General features: G+C 42.4%; 1 protein-coding gene and 1 long non-coding RNA gene across 2 annotated transcripts in view; one reads left to right on the forward strand and one right to left on the reverse strand.

Annotated features, from left to right (window-relative positions):
• The window catches only part of LOC146969482 (interferon-induced very large GTPase 1-like), a 147,433-nt gene that overhangs the window by 21,217 nt on the left and 109,808 nt on the right, over positions 1-16,408 (reverse strand). The window lies entirely within an intron of this gene.
• On the forward strand, positions 5,256-6,194 carry LOC146969483 (uncharacterized). The gene is made up of 3 exons (XR_015034266.1): positions 5,256-5,295; positions 5,591-5,684; positions 5,970-6,194. It is a non-coding gene; the product is annotated as an uncharacterized LOC146969483 (long non-coding RNA).

The following is a 16,408-nucleotide window of genomic DNA, read 5'->3' on the forward strand; positions in this document are numbered from 1 at the left end:
ACACAACCACTTCTTTCAGCCAGGAACCTTCTGCAGTTCACTTCAGTTGTGTTCAGGATGAAGTATTTTTTCTGTTGCTGTTGATGAAGCAACAGAGCCTCCCTCTACAAGACACTGCAGAACAGACAGTCCTTTTATACTGCTGCTGGTGAAGTCACTTTCACTTTTGATTTCAGGGTCACATGGTTTAGGTAAGGAAAAAAGGAGACTGCACACTAGTTAAAAGCTCCCGTGACAGTTTAATGTCAAGTGACAATAGTACTGTAAATACACCTGCTTAAATCAGTGAACAGGTCACCTGACACGTCATGTGATATATCTAGTTAACATGAAAAGAAAAAATACATAAATATAGGGCTGGGTACCGAACTTCGGTTCTTTTGTGGCACCGACCGAAATGCTTTGAGTATCAAAACATGCCTTGTCTTTTGGTGCCAAGTTTCGGTACCCAGAGGTTAATCACATGATTAATAATGCTGATGGTGCTCGTCTGTAACGTCTGTAACATTACGTGGTTGCAGCATGCATCGAGTTACATTCAAGAACCTGTTCTCAATAACGGAAAGTAAATTCTGGAGCGGTAATTTTTTTTTCGATCGATCAGCTACGTTTACAGTTTCAAGTGTCATAGTTATGATGGTTAGACTGATAAATTAGTCCTCACACACATCCTACAGTTTGACTTGTTAGAGTTTTTCAGAATAAAAGCAACTCGGGTCGGGAGTCACTGTCAGGATGACAGTAACAGCTGTAATCTCGTCCCTCTGCACAATAACAGCAGGGATGTGCAGTCAGGGGAGGCAGGTGAGGCAGTGCCTCACTTAGGCTGTCAGGAATAATTGAATTATTTAGTTAAGGTTTAAGTATTATTTTTTATTTCAGATAACTTTACCACAGGTTTTTGTGTCAGCATTTGGTGATTTTCATTGTCTAATAAACACGACTCAACTGAGTTTACCTCCGGCCAGGCAGCGGCCGAAGAAGCCACACGCCGTCTTGTTGTATTTCAGAGGTGAGGCACGCGCACCTCTGCCTCTTCTGCCCATACGGTGTGTATGTGGCTGTTTGCACATGCGCACTTTGTTCCCCCCCATAGATTTACATGTACACCAAGGGAGGCAGAGGCTATGCTGCCTCCCTTGGCGTAACTCTACTAAGTGTGAGTGACATGTACGTTCTAGGGCCCGACCAATTTATCAGCGAGCCAATTAAATCGGCCGATTATAGCCCATTTGAGAATAATCGGTAATCGGCCAAAACTCGCCGATTGTTGCCGATATTTTCAGAAATAAAATGCAGGGAATAAGACTTGGTTTTACTTTGAAAAGATCCCCCGACATGTAGAGGGCGCACCGACCTCATGACAAACTCCATCCACTATCCACTAGAACAACTTGACTAACTGTCTGAAAACCAGTGTTGCCGCTGGCTTTCTTTTTTTTTTTGCCCGCGGTCAGGTTGTGAATTAAAGCAGAAGTAAGCGATCCGGTGGTTTTGGCTAACTTCTTGTCAGCCGATGGAGTTAGCAGTCCCCGCCCTCGTCCCTACGTCACAACATTCACGCGCATCCCTTGGCTGCACACACAGAGAGGACCGCCCCTTTATGCCGTTCTCTCTCCTCATTGGATAAAGGTTGTAGGATACAAGGAAAGTTTTGTCCTCGGCTTACAGCAGAGCAGAGTGACTGACAGACCCGTGTTTCAGACCAAACACTCTATGTAAGTGATTGCTGTCAGAAGATATAACTATTTAAGACTTATATTAACACAAATATTCCGCTTACTTCTGCTTTAATTAATTAATGCTTGTGACTCCGGCCGTGTTGGGTCCGAGATTCAACAAGCCGGTCTGGTTTTACAGTTATTACCGGCAGTATGCCCATTTATCACCAATAAACACAGTACTGTAGATGAGGAGGGTGAGTGACTGAGCTCAGGCTGTGTAAGACTGGTGGGGTGGGGGGGGCAGCGGCGTGGAGCGGTGCGGGTCTCTGACTGCAGCAGGGGCTATCATGGATCTGCAATTTTAAAACTTTATTAAAAAAAAAAAAGTACGTCCCTAGTACGTTCACGTTCACGCTTTCGTGAATTGTAAACAAGCAGTTGCCCCCTCGGTTTTTGCGTCCAGCAGTTTAGTGGCTAATTCAACTGCAGTGATGGATAACTGTACTAGAGAGGCTCAACAACTTCATGAGCTTCATTTGAGGAATAAACGGCAGCTTTTACCTGACGGGAGACCGATGCCTGAGCTACGGTAGCTAACAGTTAGCAGGTTTTACGTACTCTCTCTCTCTCTCTCCCTCTCTTTCTTACACACGCACGCACACACACACACACACACACAGCCCAGGTTGTCTGTCATATCTGTTGTAAACCTTGTAATGCTAGCTTGTTGAGTAGGTATTGTTGCTTCGGTTTGTGTGGATTAATTGTTAACGATTTGTTGTGTTAGGGTGGTCCAATGTCACGATCCTGTTATCATTATTATCATTATGATTATGATATTATCATCATCCTTGTGATGATTTCTTTACAAAAATAAACGGTCGAGCAGTGCAGTGGTAATGTCCAAAATATCTCAGAGCGTTTATTTTTGTAAAGAAATCATCACAACAAGGAAAAAGTGTGTTTCTGTGGCGGGGAGAAGGCGCTCTGTGATCGGATATTGATGTCTTTCCAGGACATTTCAGAGTTAGGCTATTTGAGGTGAGTGACTACATGCAAAAACACAAAGTTTATACTGTTTATATTGTACACTATATGAGTTCAGTAGTGTGTCATAAGGATTCGAGTACGTACCATAGATATTTGATTGATTTTTGAGTGTTTGTTGTAGTTGAAAAGATTGCCCCCATAGGTTAGCGTTGCAGCGTACAGATGCAGCGTACCGTCTAGCCATGGTGTAACTCTGGTTTGCCTGCATCAATTTTAGTCGCATTTTTTGCTCCCCCCAATACTGACCATCAGGACAACAATTTAGGGGTCAAAAATGTCCAGAATTCTCCTTTAAGGCCCATTGCACAGATGCAGCTGCTTTTCTATGTCTGTGGTACCTAAAGCTTGTATCCATGTAGTCAGTTATAGTTACACTAAGACCAAAGAGCTCTCTGTCAGATCCACATGGAGCTAAATGAAACAGTATGGAGAGCTAGGTTAAATAGATCCCCTGGATAGCTCTCTTAGTCACGTGTCTGCTACAAAGATACAGACTTGCCAGAGTGCCATTCTTTGTGATGTGGAGAGATCTGTTCCTATTATTCAGTCGACCCATTCAGAGTAAAACAAAAAAAACAGACACAACACTCAATATAGTTCAATAGTAACACAAATCTCAGCCTCTTGAACGATCATGCAGTTGAATCATACAGTTCAATTAACAACATGAACACAGTTTCAACAAAACCTCAACATTGTAAACTTCATAAAATTATTGTATGGCTGTTATTAGTATTAGACTGCATTGGTTTTCACTAGATGCCAATACTAATACAGGTCAGCCTTCTTCTGTGGTTCAGAAACAATGCAGAGGTATTGCAAGTTAATGCAAAACGTGCCTGGAGGGAAAGCAAAAGTAGATCATGAAAGAGAAAGAAAGTATACCGACATTGAAGGAAAATTTGTTGTTAAACCGGTCGTGACAACAACAACAAAATGACAGCCTCAAAGTTCCCTCAACTGTTCTCAATCAAAAAGAATCTCTCTACTGTACTTCACAGTAATACCCAACAGGGTGCAAACTATGAACATTTTCCATCTTTAGTTTTTTTGTTCATTTGCTGTTGCTTGTCGATAGGAACAGTTAGTGTGATGGTGACACAGACTTGCTGGTTCCTATTATGTCTGCATTATTCTGTTCATCCAACTCATGATACAGGTCATGAGTTGTTCTGAGGTTTTGCAGAAATGCGGATGTATTGTAGGATAATGCAAAACTTCCCTGATGAAAAATAACCGAGAGCAAAAGTACACGCATGTCGTGCAAAGGAAAAATTGTTGTTAAACCGGCCATGACTGTTAAACAAGTATTAAATGACAGCTAGTGCCTCTGTGGGAAAGTCCCTTCATCTATTCTCAATCCAAAAATTAAAAAGCCTCTCTTGCTGAACATCTGTACTTCTGTGTTTCTTTCCTGGTCTAGTATTGTGAGTGGTGTCAAGTTTCAATTTTAAAGAGGAACTAAGCAGGATTTCTCCCCATTACCCCGTTACATTTTTACCTTAATTAAAAAGCTCCGGAGTAATTGTGATCGTTATCTACATGACTTGTGACTTGTTACGAACAACAACGGAGGCTCTCTGCCTTCACCTGGCGTCTCACGGCTGAAAACCAACCTTGCAACATCAATGTAGTACCTGGTCGCCGCCCTGGTGTCCCAGCTCTCGTCTCTGCACACCACAACACAAACGCACCGTAATCTTTTGTTCATGACAGTCAAGACCACACAAACACCTGCCGTAACATCATATATGTTATGTAACGTTTTCCACCGCTCCATTTATTGATTTTTCGCCGGCTTCGTTGTAAACAGATGCACATGGGCGAGAGGAGCGTAACCGAAACAGCAGAAAAGCCAGCGGACTTGCATAATTCCCCTTTAAGTTTCAAGTTTATTTCATTTATAGCCTATAGCATCTTAAAAGCTAGCAGTCTTAGCACCAAAGTGCTTCACAAACAAAACCTTAAGGAGGTTTTTTGCACCAAAGTGCTCCGTGAAAACAAACATACATTTTTACACGGTTCCTGGCTCCTGGCCTTAAAGTGGGCAGTCACCAAGAAATTTAGGAGTTATCTCCAGGTCAAAGTTCACTATTATCAGAGATAATAACCCCCTGTGCCACCTCTCCACTGCCAGTTTGGGAGCCATTCAACAGCGGTGAGTTGGTCAGTTGGCCGTGTTTGATTTTGATGTAAAGTATCGCCAGTACTAGTATACTACTGCTGATGCTGTCTCTTGGCGACCAGCAAATTGTATAATAATAACATGGGACATTGATGTGTTGCTTCGAGTCGTATCTATGGCTGTGTTCGAAATCACCCCCTATCACGGATGTAGTGCACTATATAGTGTGTTCGCCATTTTGTAGTGTTGTTCGAATTCTCCGCGATAAATTTCATCCACTATATAGTGGATGATAAAATACCCACAATGCACCGCAAAACTGAGTGAACAAGCGATGTACACTACTTTCTACTCCCGTATCCCACAATGCAATGCGGTCGTGTTTCTGTTAGAGGAAGAAGGAGACGATGGCCGCCGCACCAACCGCCGCACCAACCGCCGCTTTGGTATATAAATGTAAGTAACGTTACAATATACATATTTGATGCGTGTAATACTTTAGTGGCGTTGTTTTGTGTCTTTTAAGGGTTGCGAATTGTCATAACGAGCAGATTTGTTGGTGGGGAAGCATCCGGTTTGTTATTTTTATCTGCGAGCTAATGCTAAGGCTAATGCTAGGGCTTGCCGGTAGTTGCAGCTCTACCGTAGCTAGGAGCAGACACCCGCTCACATCTGATCATAGCGTTTTGTTCTCTTTTCCCAATTGGCGGTGTGTTAGAAAAATAAATGCTGTCCTGTTTCTTGTTCCAAGGGACTGATGAAGATGTGGAGAACCTCATAAAGCTTCGCATGAAGCACAATGAGCTGTTCTCCGGCCGCAGAAATGCGGCTCTCCATGGATGGGAGTAAGTTAAGCAAACAATTTTGAGAGACTGTATCATTTTGTTCCTCACTGAATTTTACAGATTTGTGCTCTTATTATAGTCCTAAACTCTGATTACTTGTGTAAATAGGTGCTATATAATCTGTAAATCTGACAGGCTAAGGCAAAATAACAATTACAAGGCTAGATGTATTGTATAATATTGATAAATAATATTGTATTGCGCAATATTATTGCATTATTGTACGTATGTACAGTGTATTTGATTAGTACTGATGTAAGTTATACTTTTCTTTTTTTTCTGTAGGGTGGTCCTGAAGGAAATGGGCCGGGACACGGTCCTGTCCCCAGCGCGGGTGGGGAAGAAATGGGAGAATTTGAAAAAAACCTACAAGGTATGATTTGTCTTGGATCTTTGTGCAAAACATCCTGTAGTGACAGTATATTTTCCTAACTAAATGAACGCATATAATTTAAAGGAACTCAAGAAGCCGCCGACAGGCCGGGGCACCGAGTCAGGGGAGGACACAGCAGCGTCCTGGAAGTGGTACCCCCTAATGGACGAGGCACTTGGCGGGAGGCCATCCATCCGGCCTCCTGTCCTTGTTGCCTCGGCCTGGGGGGACAGCTCCAGGGCTGCTGCAGTGTCCTCCCCTGACACCCAGAGACCACCCCCATCCCCAGGTGACAGCCGCAGGTCAGATGAGGCAGGGCCACAGTCACCACAGTCAGCAGGGCCAGAACAGGGCAGAAAGAGGCAGCGGGCCGACCCTGTCCTCGAATTTCTGCAAGCAGAGAGCAATAGGGCGGAGGAAAGAGCGAGGAGAGATGAGCAGAGGGAGGAGAGGCTGCTCTCTCTATTAGAAAGAATCACAGATAAAATGTAAATAGTTAAATAAAGAGGAAGTTGAAGTTGATGAGGTGTGTCTTTGTATTTCAAGAAAAAAACAAAGGCTCAAGATGAAGTCAATCATTTATAACAACATCAGTAATATGAATCATAAACCTACCACAGAAACTACCCTACAACAATAATGTGAATCATGACTGAATAAATATATAGTCACTTAGAAAAAAACCTACCACAGAAACTACCCTACAACAATAATGTGAATCATGACTGAATATATAGTCACTTAGAAAAAAACCTACCACAGAAACTACCCTACAACAATAATGTGAACCATGACTGAATAAATATATAGTCACTTAGAAAAAAACCTACCACAGAAACTACCCTACAACAATAATGTGAATCATGACTGAATAAATATATAGTCACTTAGAAAAAAACCTACCACAGAAACTACCCTACAACAATAATGTGAATCATGACTGAATAAATATATAGTCACTTAGAAAAAACCTACCACAGAAACTACCCTACAACAATAATGTGAATCATGACTGAATAAGCGAATCAACCTTGTCCTCTAATATATTTACAAATCTGTATTAACGTAATGTTGTCCTATCTACATGTAGTCATGGTCCTCCAGAGCCGGCACTCGCCCATCGGGAGCAGAGACAGCTGCCGTCAACAGCTCACGAATTTGCTCCCCACTTTGCTGGTCCTGGTGTTGGTGTTGGTCTCCAGCATCGTCATCCGGCCTGAGGACCTCCTCTGCTGGCTCCACAATGTCGCCGTTGGAAAGGCAAACATTGTGGAGGATGGCACAGCAAGCGATGACGTCGGGGGCAAATGTAGGTTTAACCTCCAGAGCCTTGAAGAATATTGTTCTCCATCGGGTCTTCATGCTCCCAAAGGACCTCTCCACGATGGATCTCGCCTTGGCATGGTGGTAGTTGAAGCGCCTGGCTGTTGGTCGGTGGACTGGCTCTTTGTAGGGTGTAATGAGGCCAATGGGAGCAGACAGACAGGGGTACCCACCATCCCCAAGGATAAAAAAGCCTTGGGGTGGATATAGCTGGCCTGTGTACAGCGGGCTATTCTTCAAGACCCTGGAGTCGTGGACAGACCCAGGGTATCCTACAAAGATGTCCAGGTACCTGCCTCTGTGGTCGCACACCGCCTGCAGCTGGATGGATGGAAACAGCTTCCGGTTCAGGTAACACTGGGCATCCAGGGATGGGGGTTTAATCCTTATGTGGCACCCATCTATGCTGCCCACTGCCCTGGAGAAAGCAGGGGAGCCAGCAAGACGGGCAAATTCATTTCCCACATCCTCCAGATCGGCAGCAGAAGGCAGGTGAATGACCCTCGTTAAAATTTTCAGCAGCTTTCTGGCCACTTTATGCACCATATCGTGTACCGTGGTGCGAGGAATGCTGAAGCTCCGGGACACGACACGGTATGAGGTGGCGCTCGCCAACCAAAAGACGAAAACCAGCACCTCGAGGTAGTGGCCCCATCCATGATCCTGCTGGCTGCTTGTGGCCGCGATCACGTTCTCCAGCGAAGCCCTGGAGAGCCGGTAGTCTGGCTTCAGGTCTGCTTCCTCGTCCAGATAAAGGCGCAGTACTGGCATGGTGATGTTTAGATTGCAGTAGGTCTGGGGTTCCTGCTAAAATGAACATTATTTATTATTTATTATTATTATGTCTTTATAATAATATGTCTTATGTCTTTTTTTTTTTTTACAGTTGCTGACATCTCCAGCTCCCTGAAGGAGTCCCTCGGGCAGGGAAGAGTGTTCTCCTGCCTTTTTATGTGACCTTCAGCAAATATTCTAGTGGTGCATATTCATCAATAAAAGAAATCTCAAATTTCATATTTGTCATTCCTGATTGAAAATTACATGTGTATTTTTTTAGTGTTTGAGAGTACAGAAATTAGGGCTGCTACAGGTATTTATAGTTCAATACACAGACGACTACCTATTCCATTCTTTTTAATTACAATTACTTGAACTGATAAATCAAACATAACCAGTTGGCGAGTTATTCATTAGATTCACATGACGTCACTGTGTTTCTGCGCCGCCATATTTGTGTCCGAATCAGGGCAACCTGGGCACAGATCACAGCATGTCACGTTACCAGAACAAGTGGAGTAGTAGGAGGAAATCAGCAAGAGACCGAAAATTGACGTTATTTGAAAGATGCCAGGATTATATTGTGCTGTTGACTGTGATAGCAGTCGCCAAAAAAAACCCCGGACTGCAGTTTTATTCCATCCCAAAAGACGTAAAGTTATAGGCGGAATAAATAGTTGACTGCAGGCAGTCTACTGTATCAGTGGCAGCATGGGCTGTGACAAGTCTCACAAAAAGAGGGGATTCACTTTTTTTTTAATAACATGGATATATTGAATTCTGCATTTTGATTACTTTCTTATTAATTACTCACTGATTCTGCATTTAGGGTCTTTTATTTCTGTATAACAGACCGTTGCTAAGTAAAACGGGCCGTTGCTAGGGACGCCGCTCTGATCAGCGGAGCAGGGCAGAAGAACTATCAAGGGTTTTTACCTTGTGTTTCATTTTTACCAGCTTCAGACTAATTGTGACATTAGAAAAATGACTTGTTGTAGCTTGTTAGAGGGAGAGTGGAGGCTCTCTGCCTCCCTCACCGCTGCTGGAAATCAAACCTGCGATCAGAGCGGACAGAGCGGACGGGCCAACGCTGTGTCTGTGCCACCGCGAGTCCGTGACACAAACGTGTCCCGTATCGTAACCTCTTATGACAGACAGGTCTACATAAATGCGCATATTGTAACATTTACATGATAATTCATCAATCTACTGATTGATTATCAAAAGCTCGTTGAAAACAACTACACACGAGTCGACCGAGAGGAGGGTGAGGAGCAAACAGCGGAGAAGTGACCGGACTAAGGACTTTGATCAACATTACGTCTCAAATTAATTAATTAATTAATTCATAAACTGTGTAATAAGTGGGATAATATAGAGTTAGTCTGTTGTTATAGAGATATAAACCCAGACAGGATGTATGAAACCCTGTCATTTTGTCAAGAAACTGTCATTTCCATCCTGCGGTTTGCATGCTGTCATATGAGGAGACCTGTCAAATCGGACACAAATATGGCGGCGGTCCCTTCGACGTGACGTCACTGCAACCCATGAATATATAATAACTGGTTGAAACTAATTGAAGTTCAATTAAACAAAAAAGAAAACTGTTATATTTCTGCCCTGATTGCCTTTCATACCTGATTGTGTTCATATGTTTCACATACTAAATTAGTTTGTTTCTTTCCGTGGTCATTCATCGTATAATAAAAGTATTTGTGCTAATAGGTTTCCCTATATCAGTTAGCATGTTAGCTAAGGTGTATTGCCGTTATTTACCAGTTGACGTCGGCGAATCAACAAATAGTGCCTTAAACGCCTAAGTTGCTGTTGCCTTCGTCTTTGTCGATGCCTGAGAAACAGGAGTTGGGCGAGCAGCATCCAAACAACAGCGGGTATCATTTTTCTTTAAGTAAAAGCAGTGAGGCAACTGTTTGCAACAGAAAAGTAGCCGATAGCCTACGAGCTAAATTGCTACTGGCCGTTAGCAGAGACGTTACTTTGCCACTAGATCGCACGGACTAGCGCATGCACAATCCGTTACAGCTCACAATGAGGACACCAAACAGTAGTTGACAAATCCAGACTCACACACCATTGATATTTCAACAGTTTATTGACCAAGAAACAAACCACCATGAAAAATCACATCTTTTAACTGCTCCCGACCCGGTCCGGTGTGTTTACATGATTCTCGGCGCGTCCGCTTACGTCACAGCAATACCTGGCGCATCTGCTGACGCAACCACGGCCAGAAAATTACCATCTAGTGTCCGAATTCTCCTCCCGTCATTCCCTACATCGTGTATATGATGTAGTGGACTACATCATATACACGATGTAGTGGATAGGGAGTGAGTGAGTGAGTGGATGATTTCGAACACAGCCCATGTTTACTGTGAACCAGGTAGAATACATTACACGCATTGCATTGTGGGAGCTAAGTATCCTGGGAATAGTAGTCCTACTACTACTACACAGATGGTGAGCCAGAGCCTGATAGTGAGGATGCAGAGTATGATGGATGTGTAGCCATATGTAACACTGTCAGGCCAGGCATAGCCCTAGACCTAGAGATCTAGAAGTGACAGCAGGGATTGAGTGCTGTAGGCTTAGGTAGAACCCTTAAACAGCCAACGTGCACCAGGAGATACACCCACTTTAACATCCTGTAGGGGGTGTGCTGGGAGGTTTTCACTAATTAAGTTTGCATTTATCAAAAGTCTTGTCTGGTATTAGCATCTAGATGATATGATTTGGTTCAGGCTATCTTTCATCGTTTCGTCAGCCTGATCTGAAAACATCATGGCTGCCAGTGGTGGAGAACCTGCTTCCTTCCGTGGAACTAATCATATATTAGTCATACTTATTTTCAATAAAACAACAGTATAAATTCCTAAAATGAATTAGAACAGTTGTCTAAACATTCTCATGAAGAAAAAATGTTCCAACTGTGTTTGTGGTGTTACTCAGCAGCTTTTGAAATGTATGTATCCCATGAGATACGTTGCCAGATTAGGGGTAGAAATTTGGTCAATGTTCATTATTCAAAATGTTGTTTCAAACTGGAAGGCATGCTAATAATTACTGCAGTATCAGATATTATCATGCACAGCTTTGCCCATTACAACAGTATAACTGTATTTTACTTAAATAAATATATTTATTTTCAAGCAGGGCATCTCGGCTAGGTCATTTTATGGGAAAAGAAAGGATGTGGTCAACTGCTGTCACAGAACCAGTCACACACAACACAACAATAAATACAGACTATAAATAGCTAAAAATAAATAATAACTGGTGGTATGTATGTAGTTAGGGGTGTAACAAATAGTCAATTCACGATACTTTACGAAATACGACATAGGACTCACGATATGAAATAGTCACGGTATAATGTAAAGTGTGTGGGGGGGGGGGGGTACCCAATGAAGATCTGTGTGACAAATTTTTGTTGATGAAAAACAATTTGACTGCAAATGGACTTTATGCACAGTTCCATAAGCCAGCTCGTTTATTTCCTGTCTTACATTATTGGACCCACTAATTAATCCAGGTGTGTCTGACCTCACAACAATGGTCAGACACACCTGTATTAATCAGTGGGTCCAATAATGTAAGACAGGAAATAAACGAGCTGGCTTATTTCAGGAAGTAGTGGAACTGTGCATAAAGCCAATTGGACTGCAAAAGTTGAGTGTTTTTATTCTTTCTTTGTGAAGCAAAACACTCCTGCACAGATTTATCAATCTCACTAGTTCGTTTTTATTATTTCCTATACATAGAAGTTTTGAAAGCTTTTGACTTGGGGCCTTTATACTTTTGGCTCAAAATGCACAACTCAAAATCATATCTCTTAGCTTATAACAATTATAACAATTCTGTTTTTAACAAGTAGATCCCTACCTTGCTGAGGCTGAAACTACAGCGAAAAAGACATTATCTAAGACACAAACATAAAACACCTGAGTCAGGCAGCCCACAAGACCTGGGGCCTCATTTATCAAAGAGGGTGTAAAACTGCTACTAAAGTTTTGCGTAAGGCGAAAAGACGAAAATGGCGTACACCCGAAATATTTACACCTTTTTCAGATCAATCAAACTGTGCGTACGCACAACTCTCCGCAATAAATCACACCGGACCCAAGAATGGTGCACACGTGAACACACCTCTTACTCCACCCCCGGAACGCCTATATACATATGGTCAGCACGTGCATATTTAATTAGCCATGTGGCTCTGTGGAGCGGCAACAAAGTGACAACAAAGTGACAACGGAGACAACGGGCGGAGGGCGGGGGAAAGAAGCGGAACTTCTCCGCTTCTCCGAAAGCAGATACACGGGCAATAAATCAGTCAGAAAAATGATCTTGCATTTTAATAAGCTACAATAAAAACCAAAACCTCCCAAATCTCAACAAACAGGAGCAGAAAGAAGAATAATCTTATGTAATCATCTGCCCCTTTATCACAGAAAATCTTTTTTTTTTTTTTTTTACACCTAGATGTTAAAACAATAAGCAGGGTTTCCACGATAGTTACCATTACTTTGAACGGTTACGTTGTCTCAGTCTTTATTCTCTCGTCAGCTCCAAACTCACGTGCACCTCGTTAACTCAGGTGACAGAATAATAACAGTCTCAGTAGCTGCAGATCAGTGTGCGCTGCTGCCGGTGTGTTTTTAAACTTGGCGAGTTTGATCCTTGTCGGACGTCACACTAGAGTGTGTAAAAGCAAAAAAGCAAAATCCTCAATCCGCTCTGTTTATCAATTAACATAAAGCCTAGTGTTATTATAGAGCGGGTTGGATTGCCAGCATCAACGGTCCACCACTACCACAATTCCTTCAAAGAAATCCTACTGTGCTCTTCTAAATGTACTCCGCTCCTCTCTCCCTCTCACACTGCAGTTCTCTGACTCAGCAACGGTGTCGCCAATTCCTCCTGTTCCTCAAAAAAGGCGTAAATCACGGTACACCAGGGTCAAAATGGGTGTAAATGTCCGCACTTTTCCCCGTCAGGTTTTGGCTTGATAGATCCCAAATTTGGCGGAGAAAAGTGCGTAAGCACAAAACGGGGGAAAAAGGGTGTAAAAAAATGTGTATCCACAATCAAAGAGGTGTAAAAGTCCTCTTAAATTTTCAGTACTACGGAAAGGCAAAATGTGCGTACGACCAAAAAATATACACTCTTTTCAGATCTATCAAACTCCGCGTACACACGGCTGCACGGTATTTCCCTTGATAGATCACACCGGACCTGAGAAAAGCGTGGATGAGAACACGCCTCATACCCAGCCCCCTAAACAGCCCCACACAACCATATATGGTCAATGCAAATCAGTTACGTGCATATTAAGTAGCCATGTGCACTCTGGAAACGTGTGGAATGACGTCAGTGGAAGACGGTGAAGACAACAGACGGACGGAGAGCGGAGAAAGAAGCGGAATTTCTCTGAAAGCGAGATACACGGTAACACGGCAATATCAGTCAGAAACATCATCTTGCATTGAAAGGCTTCAATAAATACAAAAAACTCTCAAATCTAAATGAAACAGAACAGAAAGAAGAAGAATCATATTTATTCTGCCCCTTATTTTAGATTATGTCATAATAATTTAAAGCAGGGTTTCCACTGCCAGTCAGTACTACTTTGCACCCCTTTCCACTAACCCCCAACCTCCGTTCACTGGAAGACTTTGATTTTCATTTGTGCATAGCTATATAAAAAAAAACAAAAAAAAAACATTGAAGTCCACCAGTCTGTGACTTTTCCTAAAATGATGTTGGGCAGCTAGCACCCATTTTTGTTAAATACAATAAATATTATTCACACAAAAAATATCGATCATGTTTTCTCATTTGCTTTGATTTGCTCCGACATTATTGGGCTTGCTGCTTGCTTGTGTGTGTCCAGTCTGGCTATGTAACACACGCACGTAGCAGAAATTATTTTCCAGACTGGACAGACTGGTTGTGGAAGAGTTGTAGCCTACATGCAGGGGAAAAATATCAATATGATATCAAAAGAAAACGAAATTTGTTTTATAAAGCCAGTATTTAGGAACAAACTAGTGTAAATGCACAGGGGAAAAATCTGAGTCGCTGTGGTTTTCATGTAAAGTGCCGACGTCAACACGTGTGCGGTGGTGGTGGTGGTGGTGGGGGGGGGGGGGGGGGTCATCAACACCACCACTTGCTACTTCAAACAGTGTCCGCGCTCCTCTCTCCCTCGCATACTGCAGTTCTCTGACTCTGCAGCGGCGTCGCCAATTCCTCTTGTTCTTCAAAAAGCGTGTAAATGCCGGTACGCCATGGTCGGACTGGTCGTAAATTTCGGCACTTTCTCCCGCCAGGTTTTGGTTTGATAGATCCCAAATTAGGCGGAGAAAAGTGTGTACGCACAAAACGGGGGAAAGAGCGTGTAAAAAAGCGTGTATCCACAATGATAAATGAGGCCCCTGGTCTTTTTGTTTTTCAGTCTTTTCCTAACTATGTGCACAAAACAAGCAAGTATTTTGCCATCTTCTGCCATTCCCATGTGCAAAATGTTAGAATACAATGTTATTATGAGTTAATTTAAGATTAGTGCGAAATACAAACATAAAATTCTGTCTCTCTAAAGGTAAATGCAAAAATAAAATTTTTTAATTTCTCCCTTATGCAGACTTAGAAACATACAAAAGTTTGTTGCCTGTCTTCACTATAAAACAATGTTTCCACTAGGATTTTTTTATGGAGTAGCAGCAGTGGCGTGTCACTTCTTTATGAGACTGCTTTCTAATGAGATTACAAAGTTGGATTGGAAAAAATTAATAAAATCAACTTTAAAAGGTCTATGTGTAATGTAAATGACCAAGGAATATAACAATGTATAACTTATCTTCATCAAAATGAGCATTAATATGTTTATCATTTGGGCTCTTTTTATACCTTAATAGGGCAACGTATCCCGGGAGATACAACTCATAAAATCCAAAATATTTAATATATATATATTTTGAATTTTGAAATATTTTTCTTAGGGCCTAAAGAGATGAGTGATAACATTAAATTATTTTTTGCAACTTATTTTCCACTCCTGCCTGTTTAAGGGTTAAGATCAGTGATACGGTGGTGAGAGAGGCAGTGCAGGATAACACTCTCACACTCCCTGGATATTCCAAAGCAGAGCTCCAGAGCTTCCAAGAGTCTGACCCAACGCTCAGAGTTTTAAAGGGATAGTTCAACATTTTGGCAAATTGGCCCATTGCCATAATCGCTATAGTCATAGCAGTAGGTTCGTTACCTTTAATTGTCGGGAAGCTATTTTTAGAACGGCGGAGCGGAGCAGCAGGCTGCTCAGAGCTACGCTACAGAGGCTAAGGGAATTTCTTGGTTTCCCTCATCAAACTCATCAAATACAAAATCCCAAAACTCCAAAACGCTTTTGTGGACAAGTTGTGAGCTGCACAATCACCACGCTATGAGATAATAATGGAACGTTACGAAACTGAGCCGTTTTCGAGGTAAATACAGGTTAAATACAGTCTGCTTGCTGAAAAATTGTCCCTGAACGCAACGTGCATCAGCGGTTTTGCATGAATTTCCCTCTAAAACGGCTCCATCTAACGTAACGTTCCGTTATTATCTCATAACGTGGTGATTGTGCAGCTCACAACTTGTCCACGACAGCGTTTTGGAGTTTTTGGGTTGTGTATTTGATGAGTTTGATGAGGGAAACCAAGAAATTCCCTTAGCTTCCATAGCGTAGCTCTGAGCAGCCTGCTCCGCTCTGCCGTTCTAAAAATAGCTTACACCGACAATTAAAGGTAACAAACCTACTGCTATGACTATAGCGATCATGGCAATGGGCCAATTTGCCAAAATGTTGAACTATCCCTTTAAAAGGCTTCTGGGATAAGCAAAGGAAACCAACTTAGCAGGAAAAGAGAACTCTGACAAAGCCAGTATGCTCTTTGTACAAAAGTCCATCTTTTTCTTGTAGTCACGACCACTGTTTCAACAGAGTGATTGAAGATGCTCATGTTGGAACCTGTCATCAGCTACTGCTGCCAGACTGCCTCAGGGAACAGGGTGGGGTTGCACCAGTTTGGCGTATCTCTTTACTAAATTCAGGATTTAGTAATTACTAAACCACTACTAAACCCTTAGTAATTACTAGCTAGTTTGCAACTAGTTGTTTCCTAATTTCGGTTGCACCAGACCAGTGTATGCAATCCCGTATCTAGTAAATGCTTAATAGTGGGGC

Source organism: Trachurus japonicus, chromosome 18 (genome assembly GCF_045865225.1).
Source record: "Trachurus japonicus isolate A0001 chromosome 18, Traja_1.0".
NCBI classification, from domain to species: domain Eukaryota; kingdom Metazoa; phylum Chordata; class Actinopteri; order Carangiformes; family Carangidae; genus Trachurus; species Trachurus japonicus.